The sequence below is a fragment of the Hypanus sabinus genome, chromosome 24 (genome assembly GCF_030144855.1).
Source record: "Hypanus sabinus isolate sHypSab1 chromosome 24, sHypSab1.hap1, whole genome shotgun sequence".
Taxonomy (NCBI): Eukaryota; Metazoa; Chordata; class Chondrichthyes; order Myliobatiformes; family Dasyatidae; genus Hypanus; species Hypanus sabinus.
The window spans coordinates 14,382,410-14,408,731 of record NC_082729.1 but is presented as its reverse complement, the minus strand read 5'-3'; positions in this window follow the sequence as shown (position 1 = coordinate 14,408,731).

The window sequence follows — 26,322 nt, the reverse complement described above, 5'->3', positions numbered from 1 at the left end:
CAGTCTAGACTCTGAGTGTTGAGGAGTCTGATGACTTGGGGGGGGGAGAAATTGTTACACAGTCTGGTTGTGAGACTGAGACTGAATGCTTCGGTACCTTTGGCCAGACGGCAGGAAGGAGAAGAGTTTGTGTGAGGGGTGCGTGGGGTCCTTTACAATGCTGTTAGCTTTGCGGGTGCAGCGTGTGGTGTAAATGTCTGCAATGGAGGGAAGAGAGAAGAAAGCACCTGATGCACCATCAATAACTCACTCTGAGATGTAAAGGCGAGATATCGGCTTTTATTGACTGGAAGAAGGAACAAGCAGTGAGTGACCACCATACTACATCCTGGAGACTGAGAGGCCGGGGTCAGGCCTCAATCGCCTTTATACGTGTCCAGACAGGTATATGTAGTTCACCACAGCACCTCTACTGCACTTCCTGAGAAGTTTGCAAAGATTCTGCATGACATCTAAAAACTTTGAAAGAACTCCAGAAATGTGCGGTGGAGAGTATATTGACTGGTTGCCTCACAGCCCAGTATGGAAATACTAATGCTCTCGAATAGAAAATCCTACAAAAAGTAGTGGATTTGGCCCAATCCATCACGAGTAAAGCCCATCCTTCCATTGAGCACATCAACATGGAGTTCTGTCTCTCAGGTAAGCATCATCCAGTACCAGGAACCCCCTCACCACTCAGGGCATGCTCTCTTCTCATTGCTGCCATCAGGACAAAGGTACAGGAATCTTAGGACTCGCACTACCAGGTTCACAAACAGTTATTACCCCTTAACCATTAGGCTCTTGAACCAGAGGTGATAACTTCACTTGACCCATTGTTGAAATGTTCCCACAACAGGTTTCAAGGCCTGTACAGGACATGGTCTTGATATTTATTGGCTATTTATTTATTGTTATTTATTGTTTTTCTTTCCTTTTGTATTTGCACAGTTTCTTGTCTTCTGCGCACTGGTTGGTTGTTTGCCCCATTGGGCGCAGTCTTTCATTGATTCTATCCTGGTTCTCATGACTTACTGAGTATGCCTGCAAGAAAACGAATCTCAGGGTTGTATATGGTGACACAGTTGTACCTCGATAACAAACGTACTTTGAACTTTGAGATGGGATTTCTTCTCCATCAGTTGTGCTGTAGTGCCCCTCCGTGTGGCTGACCACAAAATGCTCAAGCCGATGATGGCCCCGGGCAAGTTGAAACCAGTGTTACTGCAGCTGCTCCAAAGGTGTTGTCTCAGGACGTGTGTAGGAGCAGTCTTCTTAATATCGCTCCTGCCATTATGTCATGTGGACCTGAACACTATCACTAAGGGTGTATTCGACGTGGCAACTAGACGCTGGTCGCGGTCGGGGGGGGGGGGGGGGCATCAGCGGTTGGGGTGTGTTGAGAGCCACAACAGGTGAGAAGGCTCCCTGACTCTGTGTCCCTCTCTGCCTTGTCAGCCACCCTCCCAGATTCACCAGACGCAACCTGCCCCACCCTTGTGACCTTAGCACAATCACTGAGCCAAATGATGCCTTATTCTCCCGTTAACTGCCGTCCCCTGAGTGAGCACAGAGAGCCAAATTGTTCTGAGTACAAATGTCCATCACAGAACTTTGGAATATTTCAATGTCACCCTTTAAATTGCAAGTGAAGCAAAAACACAGTGTGAAGTGCTACTAGCTTTCAGAGACTGTTCTACCATGGCCATTTTGCGAAGTTTGATGGGATAAGCATCACACTACATAGATAGATAACTAAATCAATTTATTGGTTGAATGATTGAGATACTGGGTAGAATAGATCTTTTCAGCCCTTTGAGCCACACCGGCCACCAATCCTACAACGTAATCCTAACCTAATCACAGGACAATTTACAAGGGCCAGTTAACGTGCCATTTGGCAAGACTTTGGACTGTGGGAGGAAACTGGAGCACCTGGAGGAAACCCACGCGTAGGGACATCATTCAAGGCAGTGGTGGGAATTGAACCTGGGTCTCCTGTACTGTAAACCATTGTGCTAACCGCTACGCTACCGTGCTGCCTCAATGAGTGGCATTATTGCACAGATGTCTCCTGCTGGGGAAATGACAGCTGCAATGATAAGAGGCTAAAACCCGAATTGCTCAGTCTGATCTGCTGCTCGCAAGATTTCACCTTTTCAACAATCACTCCCGTGATTGACTCCAGGTGAAACTGATATCGAATCACATAGTACTGTATATCATGTGGTCTTAATTCCAGGGACTAACATTTCACTCAGAGACAGGTTCGCTACTGCACGCAGCGAATCAGGGTTACAATACCGTGCAAAAGTCTTAGGTGCGTATGGTTGGTTGGCATCCGTCTGTCTCGAAGGACGATGGGTGATGGTGATCATCATCACAAGCCTGGGCAGAAGGTACGGAGATTTTGAGAAGACCAGTTGCCAAGATCCCCCTCTCGGCCTCACCAGCGTAGTCCAAAGGAAAGCTTATGAAGCAATGCATTTGGCACCGGCTTGGCTGCAGGAGTTGCCGGAAGGATGTTCAGTGATGTCCAGCCGCTTTCCGGGCTCCACTCCAGATTTTCTGACAGGGTTTACACCCATAGCCTTGGTCTCTCTGGAGGCTGCCCTCAAGGCAGTGGGAATATTTACCCATAGCTAGGGAAGGAACATATATATATGTATGTGCCGAAGCCTTTTGCACAGCAATATATATTAAGTCTTCCGAGGTTCCAGTTACCAAATAACACAATACTGCTGAGCGAACACAAAATAAGTAATCTTATTTCTGTTTCCCAAACACCTTCCTATTTTAACCAATATTTAGCATTGTGCAAAAGTCTTAGGTACCCTAGTTTTTACACAGCGCACGCGCGCACCCACACACACACACATTTTGTCACGGACCAGGGACGGGTTAAAGAACCAGCAGAAATGGAAAACACACTGGAGTCTGGTATTGCTATAAACTAATAGTGTTTATTAGTAACAACGCAATACAGTAATATAAATGCAAATATATTAAACAGGTTAGCAATGATATATAGTGTGGAAACAGGAACAAAACTAGGCTCTTTCAAACCTAGAGGTGATGGATACAGTCTTACGATGATGAAGAGAGTTCAGTTCAGTTCGAGGTGGTTAGTTGAGTAATGTTGGAGAGAGAGAGAGGTGAGAGGTGAGCTGATGTTGTCTATCTTCCCATTGTCTTCTGAAATCCTGTTGTAGTCACCGGCTATGACCATAATACATGTGACTGTTCTTCAGTGATGGAATTATCACCCGGGCAAGGGCGGACATGCAAGTAATTCCCCACCGGTCACACCTTTTCACGTTGCTGGAGCCACGGATCGATTTCCCCAAATCGATCCTCCAAAGACCCCACTTGCCTGCGGGCGCGACAAAGCGTGTCTCTGCGTATCAGCGGACCAGGCATTTATCTCCACATGTTTGCCACCAGCTCCGTCCTCCTCTCTCTGTAAGAACTTTACCAGCAGGCAAGTGTCCTTGTGGAAAGGTAAACAACTTGTAGAGAAACCATTACATCAATCTTCTGAGCATTCTTTGCCTCTCTCTCTCTCTCTCTCTCTCCTCTCTCTCTCTCTCTCCTCCCTCTCCTCTCTCTCTCTCTCTCCTCTCTCTCTCTCCCTCTCTCTCCTCCCTCTCCTCTCTCTCTTCTCTCTCTCTCTCTCTCTCTCTCTCTCTCTCTCTCCTCTCTCTCTCTCCCTCTCTCTCCTCCCTCTCCTCTCTCTCTCTCTCTCTCTCTCTCTCTCTCTCTCTCTCTCTCTCTCTCTCTCTCTCAGCTCAAACAGTCTCCAAAAGCCAGTCTCATTCTCCCAACATTTTAAAGTGACAGTCCACAGAAAAGATGAACCCTGGGGGTGCATAACAATATATAAAATATATATACGCACACACATATCTATGTATATATATACACTGTCACAGAGGCCCACAAATTTCACTCACAGTCTCATTATTAGCTGATTAGATATTTGCATTAACAAGCAAGTGTATTACTTATAATTTAAGAGATAAATATGAAATATTTTTGAAAATTTGGCACCCTTATTTACAAAAGACAGGATTAAGTATATGGGTGCTCCAAAGATAAAATAATTGGTATTTGGGGAAAGAAATAAATATATATACTAAAGTTATTATGAATGCCGTGGAGCATGTGGGGATCTTTCGATATCCAGGCTTTCTTTCTTTCTTTTTTCTTTTCTTCTATAGGGATGTTAGGGGGGAGGGTTAAGGGGAGGGGGGAAGGGTAGATAATTTTTTTTTCTTTCTGTAATCATTCGAAAACTCAATAAAATTTTTTTAAAAAACAAGCAAGTGTACATGTATACCCTATAAAGTGGCTACTGAGCGCATGTCGCAGATATGAAACATGATTCCAATTCTGATTCTGGAGAATCTTTGAATCCTGGCCTGTGTGGCTGACATCAGCAAAACCCGTGGGCTGAATAATTGTTTTCGCTTTGACTGGATTACTTTATTGTCAAACATCAGATTTTGGCGGATTAACATAATTTCTAAATAAAAACCACTTCAAAGAACATGGAAATAAAGAAGCTGCTGGTTTATCTCGGTTCTTTGAACATATGCAAAATCTCACTAATTATTTGTTGCACTCTCGTCTAAAAAGCACGTCACGTATTGTGTTATCTGAACTTTATAAGGAAACTAGTAATTGCCTATTACAATTCCCAGACTCCTCATTTACAAGAAGGTGTGAGCGAGCTAATATTCTCTCACAATTATCTTCCCACCTCATTTTCACAAACATGTACCTAAATGATCTTTTTTTTTGGATGTGAAATGTAATGGCGTTCTTGTTGGTGCTTCGTAAAATTAAACGGCGTGGGATAAATTTAGGTTTCTATCAGTGAATCAGAATACTCATCCCAGAGTAGACTCTCCATTAAATGAATCGATGTTATATTGATTTCAGCCGTCAGCTTGTACTTAACATTTTACACTCAGTGACCACATTATTAGGAACCTCCTGCACATAATAAAGTGGCCACTGAGTGTATGTCCGTGGTCTTCAGCTGCTGTAGCCCGTCCACTTCAAGGTCCAACGTGTTTTGCATTGAGAGAAGTTCTTCTGAGCACAGAACTGCTGCTCACTGGATGTTTATCTGTTCTTCACACCACCCTCTGTAACTTTAGAGACTGCTATGCATGAAAATTCCAGAACAGTCAGCCATTTCCGAGATCCTCAAACCACTCCATCTGGCACCAAGAATCATTCCACGGTAAAAGTCACCTAGATCACATTTCTTCCCCCGTTCTGATGTTTGGTCCGAACAACAGCTGAGCCTCTTGACCATGTCGGCATGCTTTTGTGCATTGAGTTGCTGCCGCATGATTGGCTGACTAGATATTTGCATTAACAAGTAGATGTACCCAATGGGGTGGTCACAGAGTATCTATTTAACAGTGAATTTTTCAGTATGTATAGTGAGAATTATTACAGGGTGTTAAAACAAAAGAATTTCACACCATCATAAAGTTTCTTCGTCCGAGCAGTTAATCTGATGAATCATTTCAGTTTGCCCCTCACCAACCCCTCTAGCTATTACCTCAGTCACTGCAATACAGTGTAAAAACTTTGAATCAGTTTTTATAATGTTGTTTAGAGTTTAAATCCATGCTGGCATTTATTTATTTTAATAAGAACTGCCGATTGGGTCATGCATGGTGTTGTCTCCCCATAAGTTTAACCAATCTCTGCCATCCAATTCTAAATGGACATTGAACCCATGAACACTACCTCACTACTAATTTCTGGTTTTTTTGCACTACTTATTTTTAACTTAACTATTTAATAGACATATACAAACTTAATGTAACTCAACGAATAAACTCCTCTCGGGCTTCCAGCAGGGTACAGGTGTCAATTATAATGGACATTTCGATGACAAACTCTGCCATCTTCTTCAGGGATGATGCCTGGACATGTCTGGTTCTGTGGTACTTTTACCCCCCTAGTACATCTCTCCTGATTGGTTAGTCCTCATCCAGTCAGGTTTCAGCTCTCCCACCTTGTTTAAAGTCGAATTCCAGTTCTAGCTTAGAGCTTGTTAAAATTCTTTTCCTCTAGTTTTATTTCAATGACTTCCTTCACCAGGCATTCCCAAAAGCCATTGGCACAGAACAGTCATGTGACTCCATGTTTTTCTCTATATTTATTTATCACGTATTTCATTGTACTGCTGCCATAAAGTTAACAAATCTTGCGGCATATGCCGGTGATTCTGATGTATTTATGCACGTTTCATACCACGTCTATAAAAAGAACAGAAATAGGCCATTCGGTCCATTGAGTTTGTTCCACCATTCCATCATGGGCTGATCCAATTCTAACAGTCATCCCCACTCTCCTGCCTTCTCCCCATACCCTTTAGTGCCCTGGCTAATCAGAATCCTACTTATCTCTGCCTGAAATACACCCAATGACTTGGCCTCCACAGCCACTTGTGGCAACAAATTCCCCAGATTTACCACCCTCTGACTAATATAATTTCTCCGCATCTCTGTTGTAAATGGATGTCCTTCAATCCTGAAGTTGTGCCCTCTTGTCCCAGACTCCCCTACCATGGGAAATAACTTTGCCATATCTAATCTGTTCCAGCCTTTTAAGATTCAGAATGTTTCAATGAGATTCCCCCCTCATTCTCCTGAACACCAGGGAATACAGTCCAACAGGGGTCAGCAACCTTTACCACTGAAAGAGCCACTTGGACCCGTTTCCCACAGAAAAGAAAACACTGGGAGCCGCAAAACCCGTCTGACATTTAAAATGAAATAACACTGCATACAACGTTTTGTTTTGCCTTTATGCTATGTATAAACAAACTATAATGTGTTGCATTTATGAAATTGATGAACTCCTGCAGAGAAAACGAAATTACATTTCTGCATGCAACAGAAACATTTTGAACTCCGAAAAAAAGACGTTAGGTTAAAGGTTACTTTTAAGTAAAATACTCAACGTCTATTTGAGTCCTTCTTGTATTTATGAAAAACGCCAAACTTAAATTTGCCGCCAGCAGCAAACCAAAAATAACGTCAGCCGGCTGTCAACCTGAAAAATAAAAGGACTATTTCACTGAACAATGAAAACAAATGAATATACGTAAAATAATAGGCAATTAAAATATTTATCATACTTGTTCAGGTTGACTCACACCTGCCAATGCAGTCGTATTCAGTAGGGATGGATCGATGCTTAGGGGAGTGACCGGGAAGGATAATGTGTTTTTTTTCCTCTCTGAACTCACAGAAGCGTTTCCCAAACGATGTTTGCATTGCGATGATTGCAGAATGTAAATACTCCGAATTTATCATGTCGTGACCTTGTTTGAACTCTCTCAAATTGGGGAAGTGAGACAATGTGCCTTTCTGTAAATCTCTGGCAAGCACTGTCAACTTGCGCTCAAATGCCAAAACATCCTCCAACATGTGCAGGGCTGTGCGTCCTTACCCCTGAAGAGCTGTGTTCAGCGTGTTCAGGTGCGCTGTCATGTCTACCATGAAGTGTAGCTTTTCCAGCCACTCTGGCTGTTCCAGCTCAGGAAAGTTGAGTCCTTTGCTGCCCAGGAAAGTTTTCACTTCTTCCAGACACGCGACAAAGCGTTTCAGCACCTCCCCTCTGGACAGCCAGCGATAAAAACACGTAGCGGTTGCTACACGATAGCTTTATTCGAACTAAACAGCCTTGCTTTTAAGCCTCCCTCAACCCGCCCCCCCATGGGCGCGGATGCTGCAAAAGACACGTACTCACAAACCCCCGTAGGCTATCTCCCTTAGCCTGAACGCTGGCTAATTGTGAGCCGGTTCGGATGTGTCAGGAAATGGGTCGCCACAACATCTTATTTAGATTGTACAAGATCACCATAATCTTCAAATTTAGATTTACATTTCAAAAACTAACAAACTAACATAAAATACATTTTAATTAAATACTGACCATGTAGCGGTGTGCTACACGCAGCGCTAAAATTACGACACAGAGTCGGTAACTGCAGTCGAAGGAAAAAACCTTATTCGAAATCTTCAGCCTCACTTTTAAGCCTCCCTCAACCGGCCCCCCGTGGCGCAGAGGCTCCAAAGCTCTGTGCTCGCAAACCCCCGTAGGCTATCTAATTGTGAGTCGGTTCGGATGTGCCAGGAAAAGGGTCGCCACAACCAATTATTTCCCAAAGTAACAGGGAGCCGCAGCACAGACGTAAAAGAGCCACATGTGGCTCCGGAGCCGCGGGTTGCCGACCCCCGGTCCAAGAGCTTCTAGACGTTCCTCATACGGTAACCCTTTCATTCCTGGAATTATTCTTGTGAATCTTTCTCTGAACCCCCTCTAATGTCAGTATATGCTTTCTAAAATAAGAAGCCCCAAACAGCACACAATACTCCAAGTGTGGTCTCATGAGTGCCTTATAGAGCCTCAACATCACATCCCTGCTCTTATATTCTATACCTCTAGAAATGAATGGCAACATCGCAATTGCCTTCTTCACCACTGACTGTAACCTCTAACAAATTTTATATAATTCTGTATAATTACTGAATATTTTGATATTTTCATTGTGCATCATGCCAACAACACCACAGCAAATTCCATAACACTTGTAAACATAAATAGTGAATGAAGATGCTCCTTCATTACCCTGTCAATTAGATTGTGCTGGATCACTGTCCCAATCTCACTAAACGTCCAATCTTGAAAATTGCAATCGAACTCTAATAAGTAGCTTGAGAGGAATCCAAATTTTCACTAGTAATTTTTTTTTTGGAAAAGTACTTCTTTATTTCTCTCCCTGCTTCTGAACTTCAGTTTTAATAATCCACCATTTCTCCCCCCTCCCCTGATTTCCCCTCCACGTTCACTCACCATGCTGACTTGGAAACATATCGCCGTTCCTTCATTGTCGCTGGGTCAGAGTCATGGAATTCCCTCCTTAACAGCCCCGTGGGTACCTGCACCTCAGGGCCTGCAGCGGTTCAAGAAGGCAGCTCATCACCACCTTCTCAAGGGCAACTAGGGATGGGCAATAAATGCTGGCTTAGCTGGCGACACCCACGTCCTGTAAATTAATAAATTTTTAAAAGAATTTCTCTGTATCCTCATAATGAAGTCATCATATCATCTTAAACAAGTGTAAACAAGTGAACATCTGTGAGCCATTTGGGCACTCAGATTCTTAAAAGTACAGTTCCTTTGCAAATGCATGTGAGCTTTAATGTGGTAAGCACTGTAGTGTACTGGTTAGTTTAACGTTTTACAGCGTCAGCGATCACCAGCTAGGGTTCAATTCCCATCTCTGTCTGTAAGGAGTTGAAACGTTCTCCACACGACCACCTAGGCTCACTCTGGGTGCTCAGTTTCCCTCCGACGTTCCAAAGACATATGGGTTAGAACTAGTAAGTTGTGGGCATGCTGTGTTGGTGACAGAAGCGTGGTGGCACCTGCAGGCTGCCCCCCACAATATCCTTGGATGTTGACGCAAGCAATGCATTTCATTGCATGCTATTTAAGTCCAATCACCCCTACTGGGGCATGGGCTGTCAACAGCATCTACCAGAGCCCTCTGTCCTGGAGAGGCTTCCAAGTTGTCCCCAGGCATGGCCCCATCTTGGAAGGTCCTTCCTCTGCCAGGGATGAGGTCTTTGGAGTTTCTGTTGACATTGGGTTTTACAGGACAGGGTTGCTAGCCCCATGCCCAAACCTTCTCCTTTCACAGCCAGGCTAGAGATCAGTCATGGCAGATGTATTTGTGAAGAATGAAGCTAACATTTAAGAAAAGATAACCCATTAATAATAAGCATACCACTTTTGATACTGTTGGTAGGGGGCAGGGGAGGCGAGGTTGATAGGTATGTTGTAAAAAAAGATCACTCCCAACTTGTACATAGTTTTTCCTCTTGTTTTTTCTTCCCACTCTTTTCTATAAGTGTATACCTCAGATAAATACTTTGTGATATATTTGATTATATGATATATATGTACAATGTCTGAAATACATCTTATGGAAATGTTTGTTTGATGATGAACTTCAATAAAAAAATAAATTACAAAAAAAAGAAACATAGAAAACCTACAGCACACTGCAGGCCTTTCAGCAATGCTGTGCCGAACATGTACTTATTTTAGAAATTACCGAGGGTTACCCATAGCCCTCTATTTTTCTAAGCTCCATGTACCTATCCAGGAGTCTCTTAAAAGATCCTATTGTATCCGTCGCCAGCAGCCCATTCCATGCACTCACCACCCTCTGCGTAAAAAAACTTGCCCCTGACATCTCCTGTGTACCTACATCCAAGCACCTTAAAGCTGTGCCCCCTTGTGTTAGCCATTTCAGCCCTAGCAAAAAGCCTCTGACTATCCACATGATCTATGCTTCTCATCATCTTATACACCTCTATCAGATCAACTCTCATCCTCCGTCGCTCCAGGGAGAAAAGGCCAAGCTCACTCAGTCTATTCTTATAGAGCATGCTCCCCAAACCAGGCAACATCCTAGTAAATCTCCTCTGCACCCTTTCTATAGGTTCTTGCTAGAGAGGGTGTCAGAGGCTATGGGGAGATGGTTGAACAATAGTTGACCCATGATGGAACGGTGAAGAAGACTTGATGAGCCAAATGGTTTAATTCTGCTCCTATGTCTTATGGTCTTTACATTTTAAAAGCAAACAAAACTGCAGACACCATGAATATGAAATAAAACTAGAAATTTTTGTAACTACAGGCAGCATCTGTGGAGGGAGAAATAGAGCTAATATCTCAGGTTGATACTTGTTCATGAGAACATCTGGGTTGCTAAGCCCAGGAATGGCCTGGATCCATCCGAGAGGTTTACAGCAAGATCTCTGGTTTTCTAGTTTGGTGAAATGCTCTGAAACTGAATTAGAATTTGAGATTAACATCATTATTGTATGAACAAATGGTTTCCGCATGGGGTAGACCATTTTCTCCTCAGAGCTTCAGGTTTTCCTGAGGTTGTAAAACATGCTTGGCAATGAAAACAAGATTTCTTCCCCATCTATAGATGATAAATTTGTTAGTCTGATAAATGTAATTGGAACCATTGATCCAGAGGAGGCTAAGGACAAATATTATAAAGTGCCTGTATCCCCAGAATTTGTGGTCTCTCTACACAGTTGGCGCAGCTCAAAGTTCAAAGTAAATTTATTTTCGAAGTACATGTATGTCGCCATTTACAATCCTGAGACTTATTTTCTTGCAGGCATACTCAGACAGACAGACAAACATACTTTATTGATCCTGAGGGAAATTGGGTTTCGTTACAGCTGCACCAACCAAGAATAGAGAAGAAATATAGCAATATAAAACCATAAATAATTAAATAATAAGTTAATCATGCCAAGTGGAAATAAGTCCAGGACCAGCCTATTGGCTCAGGGTGTCTGACACTCCGAGGGAGGAGTTGTAAAGTTTGATGGCCACAGGCAGGAATGACTTCCTATGACGCTCAGTGTTACATCTCGGTGCAATGAGTCTCTGGCTGAATGTACTCCTGTGCCTAACCAGTACATTATGGAGTGGATGGGAAACATTGTCCAAGATGGCATGCAACTTGGACAGCATCCTCTTTTCAGACACCAGCGTCAGAGAGTCCAGTTCCATCCCCACAACATCACTGGCCTTACAAATGATTTTGTTGATTCTGTTGGTGTCTGCTACCCTCAGCCTGCTGCCCCAGCACACAACAGCAAACATGATAGCACTGGCCACCACAGACTCATAGAACATCCTCAGCATCGTCCGGCAGATGTTAAAGGACCTCAGTCTCCTCAGGAAATAGAGACGGCTCTGACCCTTCTTGTAGACAGCCTCAGTGTTCTTTGACCAGTCCAATTTATTGTCCATTCTTATCCCCAGGTATTTGTAATCCTTCACCATGTCCACACTGACCCCTCAGTAAATTCATAATAGAATAATAGCTCTCTCTCTCTCTCATTCTTTGTGGGTTTTCTTCTGTTTCGTGGATGTCTCTGAAGAGGAAGAATTTCAGGAAGAAGTATTGTATACATTCTCTGATATTAAATTGAACCTTTGTAACACTGAATAATAATCATAATAGAATCAATGGAAGACCACACCATCCTGGCTGTACCCATGCTGTGGTACCATGGCACAGTCTGATCTTGAATAGAACTTAGGTGAAGTTGTTACCAAGAAAACCACAGCAGAACAGCAGACACTAAAACTTTATCTCTCTCTCTCTGAATATATATATATATAAAATCCCACACTGTTTTTTCGCAGTAAAACCATGGATTTGATGGATTTGGCCACTTAGAATCATTCACCCAATATCACCGAGACCAACTTGTCTGTTGTGTTGCCTGACATCAGCAACATTCCTAAAACAACACTCTGATGACAAGGTGAATTTGTAAGTTTATTAAAGTCATTACAAAAATAATCTTTCTCTTTTCATCCATCTTGGCAAATTTACATCTCAACTTTTTAATGCATTGTGTGTATTAAACTTCAGATCAACTGAAATGACAAGGGTAAAACATAAAAGTACTGCTCGATATCAGATCGATTTCTGAAGCAAAAACACCCGACTGACTCACCCTACGGATTCACTTTCAAGGACTCTACACCGATGTTCTATTTATTTATTTGTTTGTTTGTTTGTTTGTTTGTTTGCTTGAGTTTTTTTGTATTTGTACCATTTGTCTTCTTTTGCACTTTAGTTGTCAGTCTTTGTTTAGGTATAGTTTTTCGTCAATTCTATTGTACTTAGTTGTTTTACTGTGAATGCCTGCAAGAAAATGAATCTCAGGGTAATATATGGTACTTTGATGATAAATTTACTTTGAACTTTGATTAAAAAAATTGCTTTAACTTTGAACTGAACAGAGAATCCATCAGAAAAGCATTTAGGAGGTATGAGGAATCTATCTGACCCAGTATCATTCTTTTCTCACATGCATTTTCCTAGAACTTCTAGTTGGCATCTGGCTGAGTGGGTGGTGCGTTAGAAGCGGACAACTGGTGAGGCTTCTTGCAAACAAAGCTATTCCAGTTTCCTTTATAGTCTGCAGCCCTCAGTTCTAACTGAGTGGAGACTTAATGAACTTGGCAAAGAAACACCTTTCCTCTAATTTTAGACTCAACACTGCCTGGATAAAAATGGCATTAGGGGATACGGTGAGCGAGCAGGTAAGTGGACATGAGGCTAGGTTTAGATCAGCCATGTGATCTCCTGGGCCAATTTTCGATAGCCTGGATGGGTCGGAGAGGAATTTTCCAGGTTTTTTCTCCTCAATTGGCAAATCGTTTTTTTTTCCCCCGTGATCACATGGGTTTGGGCGGGATGAATAATAAAATAAAATGGGTGGCATGGTGCCCTGTTGCCTTGTGGGATTTGGTGATAACTAGAGTTAAGATTGGATCAGCCATGATCTTGTTGAATGGCGGAGCAGGCTTGAGGGGCCGATTGGCCTACTCCTGCTCCTATCTCTTATGTATGTTCTTATTACCTATTTTACAAAACAGGAATAATGTTCAGTTAAATATTGCTGTTTTTGTATGGTACAGGAGATATTGCAATGTGCTGTCTTTACCCAATGAAATTAGATTTTTTCTTTTTGCTCCATCTGGCAGCCCACAGTTGTTTCTCTCTGTGCCTTGTGGCACATGGGATGGAAACCTCAGCATTTCTTTAGCATTTCTTTTTTAGCTCGTTGCTCGTTTAGTTGCTAGCTCAACGCTCGACCCAGCACGGATGGGAAGTGTGTAAGGAGCTGGCCGGATTCGAACCTGAGACCACTGGCCTCGAAGTCCAGTGCAGATGCCACTACACCCCAGTCCACAGAGGAAAGGAAAAAAAAATCCCAACTACTGCAAACCTTACCTTGCATTAAAAGAGAAGAATCATTTATCCTTCAAATGAACCAAAATTCTATTTCATGGGCTTCCTCAATTTAATAAGATGGCATTGCTTTTTATAAAACACTGCTGGAACAGATTTATCATTTGTCTGACAGCAAGCATTTCATTTAAGCTAAATTAAAAGCACTGTAACAATCCTGCTGACCCCAATTATTCAACATTGTAAAGGGTTTGATTATTTGAATGTTTTTTTATTCTTTTGGTTAAGTAAACAATTGGATGGTGTCATCTGGAACAAAAAAAATAATGAAAATGAGGCAGTCCTTTTATCTACTAATTTATTGCTCTGTTGCTCAAATATCCAATATTCTCAGCTAATGGGGAGCAGACAAAAGCTGAGCTGCTATGGAAACCCAGGATTAATGGGAGTGAAAAAGCGAAAGGGTCATTGGAGAAGATGAGGTAATGTATGTCAGCCCGTGTTGCAGAATACCTTCCCTTTACCAGCCTCCCATGCAATACCCCATCACCCAGGGCCACTCCCATGGAGGAGCAACTATTGGGAATTTCAGGATTTTGACACCTCACTCACCGCATAAACACTGTTTGGTGAAAACAATCACGTGTTTCTAAAATTTTCAGATCAGATTTTTTTTAAAATATTAATATTCGGGAAGCAGGCCTCACTGGAAATACCGAAGTTTATCACCCATCTGAATTTACCCTTGACTCTTCTAAAGATGGCGCCCGTAAGCAGTGGAGGAAAGCTGGTGCTGCACCCTGCCCAGGGATAAACTGCAGGCTAGTGGAGGTCACACATTGGCACCAATGACATAGGTAGACAAGGTGAGGAGGTTCTGAGGAGAGATTTTAGAGAGCTAGGTAGAAAGCAGAGAAACAGGACCTCCAGGGTAGTAGTCTGACTGTGCCGTGTGCTAGTGAGGGTGGGTATATGATGATTTGGCAGGTGAAAGCATGGGTGAGTAACTGGTGCAGGGGGCAGGGGTTCAGATCGTTGAGATCTCTTCCAGGGAAGCTATGACCTGTACAAGAGACCTGAATCCAAGAGGTCCAATATCCTTGCAGGTTGTTTGGGTGAGTTTAAACTAATTTGGGAAACTGAGTGATAGTGCTGAAGATGAGGTTTACAAACAATGTGTAGCGAGACTCCTAGCAAGGAGAGGCTGACGCTAGGGTAAAATTGGAGTTAACAAGATGAGTTGCAACATAAAAGGCAGGCAAAATCGAAAAGAGTGAGCACAGGACTAAAGGTGTTGGGTTTGAATGCAAGCAGTATATGGAATAAGATTGATGAACTTGTAGCACAGTTACGGATCGACAAGTATGATGTCATAGGCATCACTCAATCATGGCTGAAAGTAGATTATAGCTGGCAGCGTAGTATCTAAGGATACACATTGTACCGACAGGATAGGGAAGAAGGCACAGGGGGTGGTGTGGCTCTGTCATAGAGTCATTGTGGAAAGAGCTAAGAAGCTGCAAGGGTAAAAAGACCTTTTATATTTAAGGGATAACATTTTTCCTTTGTGTGCTAAAATCAATTTAAGATGATAAATTTGTCGGTAGATTTGGATAAATAACTCTTATCTGTGATATTCATTGTAATCCCCCCATTTTTGTCCTTTTAAGACCATAAGGCAGAGGAGCAGAAATAGGCCATCTGGCCCACCAACTCTGCTCCGCATTCAGTCATGGTTGATCCTTCTTTTCCCTCCTCATCCACTCCATTTCCCATTTCCTGGCCTTCTCCCCATAACCTTTGATGCCATGTCAAATCAAGAACCTACCGAGCTCTGCCTTAAATACACCCAACCACCTGGTCTCCACCGCTGCCTGTGGTAATAAATTTGAAGACAAAATTGAAGACAATGTCCACCTCAGACTTTCCTGGTGCTGCTTTTAAACACATTTCATAACTTCCTTGATCTTGATCTCTGTTTCTCTATTAATAAACAAGTCAAGGTCATTGTCATTTAACTGAAGACGCGTATACTGCCAAAAAAAACGTTTCTCCAGACCAGGGTGAAAAGCACAGTAGTACACTGATGCCTGGAACCAGCAATAATAGATGTGGAACAGAGGCAGGATATTATTGGAAAAGAACAGAATGTATTAACACTCGAGCAGAAACACAGAAAATTAAACAAACACGAGGAAATCTGCAGATGCTGGAAATTCAAACAACAACACACACAAAATGCTGGTGGAACACAGCAGGCCAGGCAGCATCGATAGGGAGAAGCGATGTCAACGTTTCAGGCCGAGACCCTTCAAATTAAACAAGCGACTAACTTAAAACAAAGTTAACAGCGCTATGCGTCTATAGCTCCCAAACGGTTAAACTTAGAAACAATTCTTAACAAGGTGTTACTGGAGCACAGTCTCAGAATGTCAGTTCAGAATGTTTCAAGGAATTGACAGCAGAGACTTTTAGTTTCAAAGTGTAGCAAAGTGACGATCTTGAAGACGGAGATTCAAAATACAGCGAAGAAGTGAAACGGCCACCATACCTTTCCAAAGGCGATTCGGCAGACACGCGGTACCTTTTGAACGCTACACGAGTGAATCTGCAGATGCTGGAAATAAATGAAAACACAAAATGCTGGCAGAACTCAGCAGGCCAGACAGCATCTATGGGAGGAGGTAGTGACGACCTTTCGAACGCTGATCTCCCAAAGCGGCCACCGTACCTTTACAGTGCAAGCGAGTTTTGAAGAGTCCACGAAGAGTGAGAATTTCACCACATGACTGACAGGAGATGTTCCTTTTTAGGACAGGGCACCACACAGCCGAGACTTTGCAGGGGTCACCAAAGTGGGTGCCAAAAGTCCACGACTGGATTAAGAAATGTCAGTCACCTCCAAAATGCACAGCGTAATCGACTACCTGCTCCCTTCTGGGTTCGATCGAAGCTCGCCCTCTTCACTCTCACCAATGACTCTGCTGTCAAAGCACAGCTCTCCAACAAAGTGAGTCTGTCCCAAAGTTTGTCTCTGGAGCCATCTAGGCAGCTCCTTTGTATACCATTGGGGTCGGTCATCCCTCAGCACTACAAGAAGCAAAGTCACAGATTTCCAGTACATCATGCACTGTCCCAAGTGTTGAAACTGGGGTTCATAACAACACATAACCCACCAACAACTTAGGAAAGTAAGAATTCAACCCACAAATGAATTACGCACAAAGTAAAGTGCATAAATTAAATATTGTAATGTGTATGACGGATTAACCGGTGACGCTTTGATTGTGATGTGGCAGTGAGTTCTGGATCCTAATGGCCTGAGGGAAGGTGGTGTTTTCATCCTGACCGTTCTTGTCTTTATGCATCAGAGTCTCCTGCCTGATGGTACAAAGTCAAAAGAGGACACTGGACGGATGGGTGGAATCCTTGATAATACTAAGTGTCCTACCTACATAGCACTCCTGATAAATGTCCCTGATGGATGGTAGGAGACCCCTATGGTCCTCTCGGTCATTCTCAGAGTCCTCTGAAGGGACTTCCGGTCCGATGCTCGGCTGCTCCCAAACCATGATGGAGATTCAGCTTGTCAGGATGCTCTCAATGGGGCTCCTGTAAAATTTATTTAAGATGGGTGGGGAGCAGAATAATCACAGGTGATTTTTTTTTTAATGAACATTTTTTTAAATGGCCTGTTCCTAAAACCAATGAAAAAACAACCACATTATTTGTTCTAACGCATATACCAAGATGGACTGGATAGGAAGGCAGATTTCCCTCCCTAGAGAACAGCAATGAACCAGGTAGATTTTTTTTTAACAACCATAAACGATTACATTGCACTTAAAGTATTGGGATTTACTATCTTGAATTAAAATTCACTGCAGTTATGGTAGGAATTGAAATCTTCTGTCTGGATCAATAATCTCATCCTTCAAATACGTCAGCAGTAATGTACCCGCTTTGCTACTGTACACCTAACTATCTTTCCCCTTTTTTCGGACTTTGAAAATTCGACCCAATCAATGGGAAACCAAGATTATTTTCAAAGGTTTCAAGCTACATTTAATGTCAGAGAAATGTATACAATTCTTTTTCTTTTTCTTTGCAAACATCCATGAAAACAGAGGAGTGCCCCCAAAGAATGAACGACAGTTAAATGTCAGAACCCGAAGCCCCCCCAGCTCCCCCCCCCCATGTGAAAGCAGCAGCAAAGCAACAAACCCATTCACCACCAGCAAATAAAAGCTCCCCACTGAGCACTCAAGCGTGCAGCAAAACATCAATACACAGACTTACAGTACCCTAAAGACTACTCGTTCACCCGGTATTCGACATACCACAGGCTCTCTCTCTCTTCCACTTCTGCAGAAAAATTTGCCAAGAACAATCATGGTCGTGGTAAAGACCAAGATTGCTTATGTAATGACACGGCACATAATGATGATATCATACAACACAGCACATAATGATGATGAAGGCACACAAAAAAAGAGGTGTTTCTGTTTCACAGCGAGAGGGCAGGCTTAACAAAACAACTTGCCGATTTACAACGTTAAAAGTCCGCTGCGTCACTTTTTCCGAGCTCTGAACCCAAAGAACTTGGGTCTGTGGTCACACAGACAGCAGCCAGCTTGATGCTTTCGGCCTTCTGTCTCCCACGACCCACCGATTCCTGGCAGAGGCACCGACCCCGAGTCAGTCTGCCTCCAGAGTCACGAAATCCCGAAACTCCAAGGCAAGCTAATCTTCTCGGCTGCGTCCTTGGTGTATCGAATAACGGCCAGTCGTGAGACCCCAAGTGCGAGTCCAAAGTCAGCGTGTAACTCCAGGTCAGGGTCTTCAAAAGAACCCTGAAAGGGAAAAATAGAGATATTAAAGATAGAAACAGAGCTGTTTCTGAAGATGCAAGCAAAGGAGTCACCGTTAGGCGCCATCATCTTCTAAGCTTCTCTTTCCCTCATCTTCAAAGGTTTCCAAGGGTTAAATTGCAACCTTTGCTGTGGTAATCAGAAACGCTGCTGTTTAAGAAATTACAGCTGATGCACAGACAGTGCCATGTGGTCTTTGACAGGTCAGGGTCAGTGTCCAGTGACATGAATTGCAAGGCACCTGAAGACCCTTCACTTCCTCCGCCTTCACAGCCATTGAAATGTGCCATCATCTTTGGCCAGCTCCGCTGACGAAGCCTTGGTTGCATTGCTCTTTTTCTGGAACCTTCCCCCTTGACCTTACTGCCATGGGCGACCCTTACCAGGAGCTCAGCGCCAGATGGCTAAACTCCGGACTGCATCGATGTCAGGAGTCCGCCATGACAAGGTGACGATCTTTGGAGAAGTAAGGGGGTGGCCGGTGACTCAGCTGTGATTTGTGTAGAGTGAGTGGCAAGGTGGAGGTATGTCTCTACCAAAGGGGGTGTAAGGTGCTCCTTCCCTCTGCTAGCCCGCAGGTCACTCTTGGGCAAGGTGTAGCACCTGCTTAGACCCCCAATCTAGGTCATGTGAAGCCATGGCAGCAAGTGGTTCATATCACAAGTGCTGGTTACACCACCACTGACACCAGGCAGACAATTGCTGAAGAGTATCGATAATGGCTGGGGTCACCCGTCTTGTAAAGACACTGCCCAGAAGAAGGCAATGGCAAACCGCTTCTGTGGAAAAATTTGCCAAGAACAATCATGGTCATGGAAAAGAGCAAGATTGCTTATGTCATGACATGGCACATAATGATGATGTCATACAACACGGCACATAATGATGATGAAGGCACACAAAAAAAATTGCTGGTGCTGTCCACCATTGAATTATGAAGCCCCATAGCGGCAGAATTCGGCAAATGTTATTACCTGAAAATCTTAACAAGACCAGAGCAAGTTAAACACAGGCATTGATTCAGTAAGCATTGCCTCAAAAATCCAAACTGAATTAAGTGGTGGAATTTGAATTTTTGATTTTAGGTTCATCTGAACCAAGTAAAATCAGATTTACTCAAAGAATGCTGAATGAAAACTAATGAAAACTGCAGTCTATTTAATATTTGAGTAATCTTGTATATTAGCCGGCTGGTGGTGTAGTGGCATCAGCACTAGACTTTGAGGTGAGTGTTCCCAGGTTCGAATCTGGATGGCTCCTTGCACCCTTTCCATCTGTGCGAGGTTGAGCGTCGAGCTAGTAACTCAGCCTCACAAAAAAAAAGCTGTCAAATGCTGCGGAAACAACAAAAATGCCACACGATGTGCCATAAGGCGTGAAAAGGAACAACAATAATCTTGCATATATTCTGTTTAACTAAGCATTCCTGTTTGTTTAAATAATTCATTAAGGATCATATGCATAAGTACGTGAATTGTGTATGTCGTGCACTTGGCTTAAAATAAACGTGAGGTTAAACTCACTCAGCAAAACGTAACATCCGCTGGCTGACCTAGCACCAGTAGGGGGACGCATGCTTACAACGTGCCTTTCCCTTTCTGAGACAAACAAAGGATTTTTGTAGGGCTGAATTCGCAGGTTAGTTGACAAGATTACCTGGCAAGCTCTGAAGATGCGACCTCTGAACCTTTGCACAAAAGAGGTCACAAAATAGCCAAGTTGAGTTAGCTTCACCCCTTTAGACTGTCATAATCAGGGTAGCACAACTGATGTGATGAACACCACCCACACCAGGTCAAATGAAACTAATACTTCTTGGATGAAAACGGCACACAATTTCCTGGACTAACTGGTATTGCAAGGAAAATGTGGTACACTTTGTAGCTGTAGAATTGTGGGATAATTTGGGATCTTCATATATCCTTTTCTTATCCAGTATAGTTCTGGTCACCGAACTATAGGAAAGATATCAATAAATTAGAGAGAGTGCAGAGACGATTTACTAGGATGTTACCTGGGTTTCAGCACTTAAGTTACAGAGAAAGGTTGAACAAGTTAGGTCTCTATTCATTGGAGTGTAGAAGGTTGGGGGGGGATTTGATCGAGGTATTTAAAATTTTGAGAGGGATAGATAGAGTTGACGTGAATAGGCTGTTTCCATTAAGAGTAGGGGAGATTCAAACGAGAGGACATGATTTGAGAGTTAGGGGGCAGAAGTTTAAGGGAAACACGAGGGGGTATTTCTTTACTCAGAGAGTGATAGCTGTTTGGAATGAGCTTCCCGTAGAAGTAGAAGAGGCCAGTTCAGTTGTGTCATTTAAGGTAAAATTGGATAGGTATATGGACAGGAAAGGAGTGGAGGCTTATGGGCTGAGTGCGGGTAGGTGGGACTAGGTGAGATTAAGAGTTCGGCACGGACTAAGAGGGCCGAGATGGCCTGTTTCCGTGCTGTGATTGTTATATGGTTATATCTGGTAAGATGGCAGTGCACATGGTTGTAGATGCCACTCCATGTCCAACGAAAGGTGTAATTGTTCGTCCTTTATACCGTTTTTATGATTGCAAGACGTTGCTGGTTATCAAGAACATTGAGTACTGCATGTCCACCAGACTCACGAGTTTCTTGATAGCAGAGGAGCTGGACTTGTCGTGGGCTGCGTTGCCGCCCGCTACAGGAAGGTAGCTGAATTGGTGTGTGGAGCGAGTGATTGTCTTGGATGCATTTCCTGTGATCGCAAGAGCCCGCTGCACGTTGGTAATGTGGAGTGCAGCACATCTGGTTCACTGGTTCACTGGCAAGACCGGCAGTGCAGGGGCTGTGCGGTATCGGTTGTGACATGGACCGGGCCCTCAAGCTGTGGGTTTGCCTGCTGCAGCTGCCCAGGGGAGAGGTGCCAAAGGAGGTGTGGGAGAGAGCTGGGGCGTGGCGGCCGCACTTGAGCCTGTTACGAAATTCCCGTAACTGGATCACTTACCAGCAAAGATAGAGAGGTCCGTTGAAGTCTGATGTATTTTTAAAAGTCTTTATTTATAAAGGGACACAAAAGAAGATTAATACAGACATTCAGATAATATACGTCGTCAATACTCAATCTAAAAAAACGCGGGTATAATAATAATCATCAATTAAGCAATAGCTCTATCATTTGTCTAGGGGATATTGTATTGTCCGATGGAAAGATAAAAGTCACTGTCCTTTCAAGCTGCAGCTCTTTGAGTTTAAGAGAGACGGTTTTAAACTTGCCCGGGTCTTTTATGAGGCCAATCCGTTGAGTCGGGGGAGTTGGTTCCCCGTTGTTAGTTCCAAGTCGTTTTCCGTGATACCAGCCACCAGCTCCCAGGCAAGGGAACCGAACGCACGTGGCTTCCTTCAAATGGCTTCCCGCTATTACGGGATCGCTAGCATTTCTTCTGGTGCGTCTAAAAGGGGTTGTTCCCCCAGACCCTCTTTTATACTTCCTCACGGGGTCTCAGATGTCAATCAGGTTGGGATGATGCAATCCCTCAACCAGCCCACTCTGGTCATTCCCTGAGGGGCTTCAATGAATAGTACAGTACTCAATACACAACTTGGTCTTCCGGATAATGGCCAAGTCCCGTAGCTTTACATCGCTATGGGGGGGAGAAACGTGACATCCTGCACGTCTCTCTCTCATTTCCTGGGTCTCCTGACCCAAATCAATAGTAATCTTGCGATTCTCACAAAGGAGGGGGCTACCCCGCACCCTTCGGCCCCTCAGAGCTGTGGTACATTCATAACAAGCCCGTGCTGGGTTAGGGGCTGGCCTCTCCTGCAGTCCTACGCTCCAGTGTTCGCTGAGTGGAAGACAAGCTGGACTGCTTCCGGTTAACTGCACTAGCACAGGATGATCTGCTGTGGGTTTGTTCTTGCTGACAAAATAAATGCACCATCAATCTACAGGACATTATACCGGGGGACTTGGGCTATATTAGTTTTTGGTGTGACTGTATGTTTACTGCTGTCTTACATGTGCTGTATGTCACTTGTGCTCTGTATGACTGTTAGTACTATGTTTTGTACCTTGACCTCAGAGTAACACTCTTTCAATTGGCTGTATTCATAAATGGCCTATGTAAACTCATCATGACTGAGGACATCAAAAAAAATATTTATTTCAACTATAAACAAAGATTATCCAATTCATTTAACTCGATATTAACGTGTGACATGGATTCTTAAGTTAGCATTCACAACTCAGTTTAAGACAGTATGAGGGGGATTAATTTTAGGAAAGTACCGGGGGATGTCAGAGGTAAGTTTTTTACACAGATAGTGGTGTGTGTGTGTGTGTATGTGTGTGTGTGTGTATGTGTGTGTGTGTGTGTGTGTGTGTGTGTGTGTGTGTGTGTGTGTGTGTGTGTGTGTGTGTGTGTGTGTGTGTGTGTGTGTCTGTGTGTGTGTTTTTGTTTGGAATGGGGTGGTGACAGGGCAGAAACATTAGGGACACTTAAGAAAGTGTTAGAGAGGCATATGGATGATAGAAACTTGGAGAGCTATGCAGGAGGGAAGGATTAGAGTGGGCTAGGAGGTCGCCACAACATCATGGGCTGAAGGGCCTGCGCTGTGCGGTCACATTCTCCGTCCTGTGTGAATCTCTCAACAGATGACACAAATATCATAACAGTTAAATTGCCCTCAGGCAAAAGCCAATGCTGAGATTATATCCTCAGCCCTCAGCGCACCATGTGGTTGGAAATTGGATGGTTTCGGCCAACTGCACTAATAAAACTCTGAACTCCAACCCAACCATTCATCTGTGATTGGCACTTACAACACTTAATGCTCAGCTATAGTGAATTCCAACTCTGAGTTAGTATCCTAATGTTTCCTGCCTGGTTTGGAATCTCAAAATCAAAGTGAATTTATTATCAAAGTATATATATGTTGTCATACACTGCCTTCATATTCTTTTCCTTGGAGGCATTCAAAGGAAAATAAAGAAGTAAAGCATCAGGTAATTATAACACTTTGCAGCCAATGTTGAATAATACACAATTATGGAATTGTTGATCAGTTATACCCACTGTTGTTACTCCTCAATACAGGCAGCTTGAAATGAGGAAGATCTCTGCTGCGGAGGTTTTCAGTGCAAATAGTCACACCACGCTTTCTAGATTACCACACTAACTTTTCATTTTGTTTCACACCACCCTAATATCTCTGAATATCCTTCATAACTGACCCCATGATCCAATATATCAATGCATATCATTTTTACTAACTTCACCGGGACCAAAGCAGGAGTCATTATGGTTAAACGTCACAAAGTAGAGACAGGGTTACAACTCTGAACCTGTTTGTTTGCCCTATTTCTGACAAGGGCTGGAGCTATGAACACTACTTAATGGCTACAATATTTATCTCCTGGTGGCCACCCATTTCAACTCTACTTGCCATTCCCATTCCGACATGTCAGCCCATGGACTCCTCTACTGCCAGGATGAATCCACACTCCATCTAGGTAACATCCAACCTGATGGCATGAACATTGATTTCTCAAATGTCCCCTTATGGACCCCCACCTTCACCATTCCCCTTTCCTGTTTCCCTCTCTCACCTTATCTCCTTATTATCCATCATCTCCCACTGGTGCTCTCCCGTCCTTCCCCTTCTTCGTGGTCTTCTGCCCTCTCCTATCAGATTCCCCCTTCTCTAGCCCTTTATCTCTTCCAACAATCAACTTCCCTGTTCTTTACTTCACCCTCTCCCTCTCCCTGTTTCACCCATCACCTGCCACCTTGTACTTCTCTCTTCCCCACCCCCACCTTCTTATCCTAATTTCTCCCCATCCTTTTCAATCCTCGGCCTGAAACATCGACTATTTTCTCTTTCCCATAGATGCTGCTTGGCCTGCTGAGTTTCTGTGTGTGTGTGTGTGTGTGTGTGTGTGTGTGTGTGTGTGTGTGTGTGTGTGTGTGTGTGTGTGTGTGTGTTTGTGTGTGTGTGTGTGTATGTGTGTGTGTGTGTGTGTGTGTGTCTGTGTGTGTGTGCGTGTGTGTCTTTGATTTCCAGCATCTGCAGACTTCCTCATCTTTGCGATGTCACATCCATCTGTTTGTCCAGCCAAAGACTCAAGATTCAAAAGTACAAAGTATTTTTATTATCATCGAAATATGTATACTGATATATAACCCTCAGATTCATCTTCCCACCAACAGCAATGAAACAAAGGAAAACTGGGTAACCTGTTCAAAGATAAACGTCAAACACATAAAGTGCAAAGAACGAATCGCACAAACGGGGCAAAAAATGGGTGAGAAACACAGAATGTAAACGGAAAACCCACATTGAAACAGTCAGGAAATATTCAGCTCAGGTCAGTTCAGGCCAATCCAGCGCCGGCTGCAGGCGGTAGTGCAAATTCGCCCCCAATCAAAACCACACAAAATACCAATAAAAAAGGGGCAGCCAGAAGCCAGAAACACATCATAATGTGAACTAGAGCCCAATCCACAAACTGCGTCAATTAAAGCTTGCCCAAGGCCCAAGGCTCTGGCACCATCCTCCAGCAGCAGCGAGTGAGAGCGAGAGAGAGAGAGAGAGAGAGAGACCTTCGGGCAGACCTGAACACCTACTTACCTTCTGCTTCTGTTTTCATTGATTTCAGTCTTCCTCGACACTTTCATCAATGGGATCAGTGAGAAATGGAGCTGATCATGGGCTCACGATCTGTCTCCAGGCTTCTCGGCCCCGAGGCCACACAGGGAAGAACTAGACAGGGTCAGGGCTGAATTTAGTGGGGCCAGAGCCCCTGGGCTGGAAGCCCTGATGGGCCCCTGCCGACACCATAAAATGCTGCCATACCAAGCAAGCAAAAGCAAAAACAAGAGTCAAGGTCGTACTGGTCTAAATATCGAAGCTGTGGACCAAGACATTGGTTTAGTACAATACGTAGGGTATAAACTTACAGGCCTTAAGAGGGAAGACAGAAAGTAATGCAGATTCTTAGTTTGAAGTGCAGCACCTAAAGCACTTAAAAATTGACCTAGGCTCAGTTGGCTTAGTAAAGTTATGAGGGAGATGAAGTATGATGTACCCAGTCTTAAATCTTTATTTAGCGATTGCTGCACATGACATAGGCCTTACTTCTCAAACAGTGCCAAAGCATTTTTATTGAGGTATTTTTCTCAACCGTGTGTTCTGAAAAAGCAAAATGAAAATGAGAGACAAAAGGGCCAAGAGAGATGGCACTTTGGCAAACTAGGAACTCTGACAATACTCCAACAATCTTTTTGTAAAATGAGATCTAGCACCTACTAACCTATTGCTGTGCTGTGTGGCTTGCAGAGAAAAGACCACTTACTACTTACTAGGTTTGTAAACATTCAACTATTAGCCTATTGCAACAGAAACAGGAACAGCACTGACACACAGGCCTAGATATTTACAAAGTCAGATGCTTGTTCCTCAAAATTAAAGCCTAGTTCTTCTGGATTTCTGCGCCACAAAGTCCTTGATCAGATCACTAAAGTCCAGTTTCCGAACAAGATCACTTCCAAGAGACATCAGGGTAAGATGATTCAATCTGTCCTGTCCCATTGTGGATCTGAGCCCATTCTTCACTAGCCTGAGCTTGGAGAAAGAACTCTCACCGCTTGCAT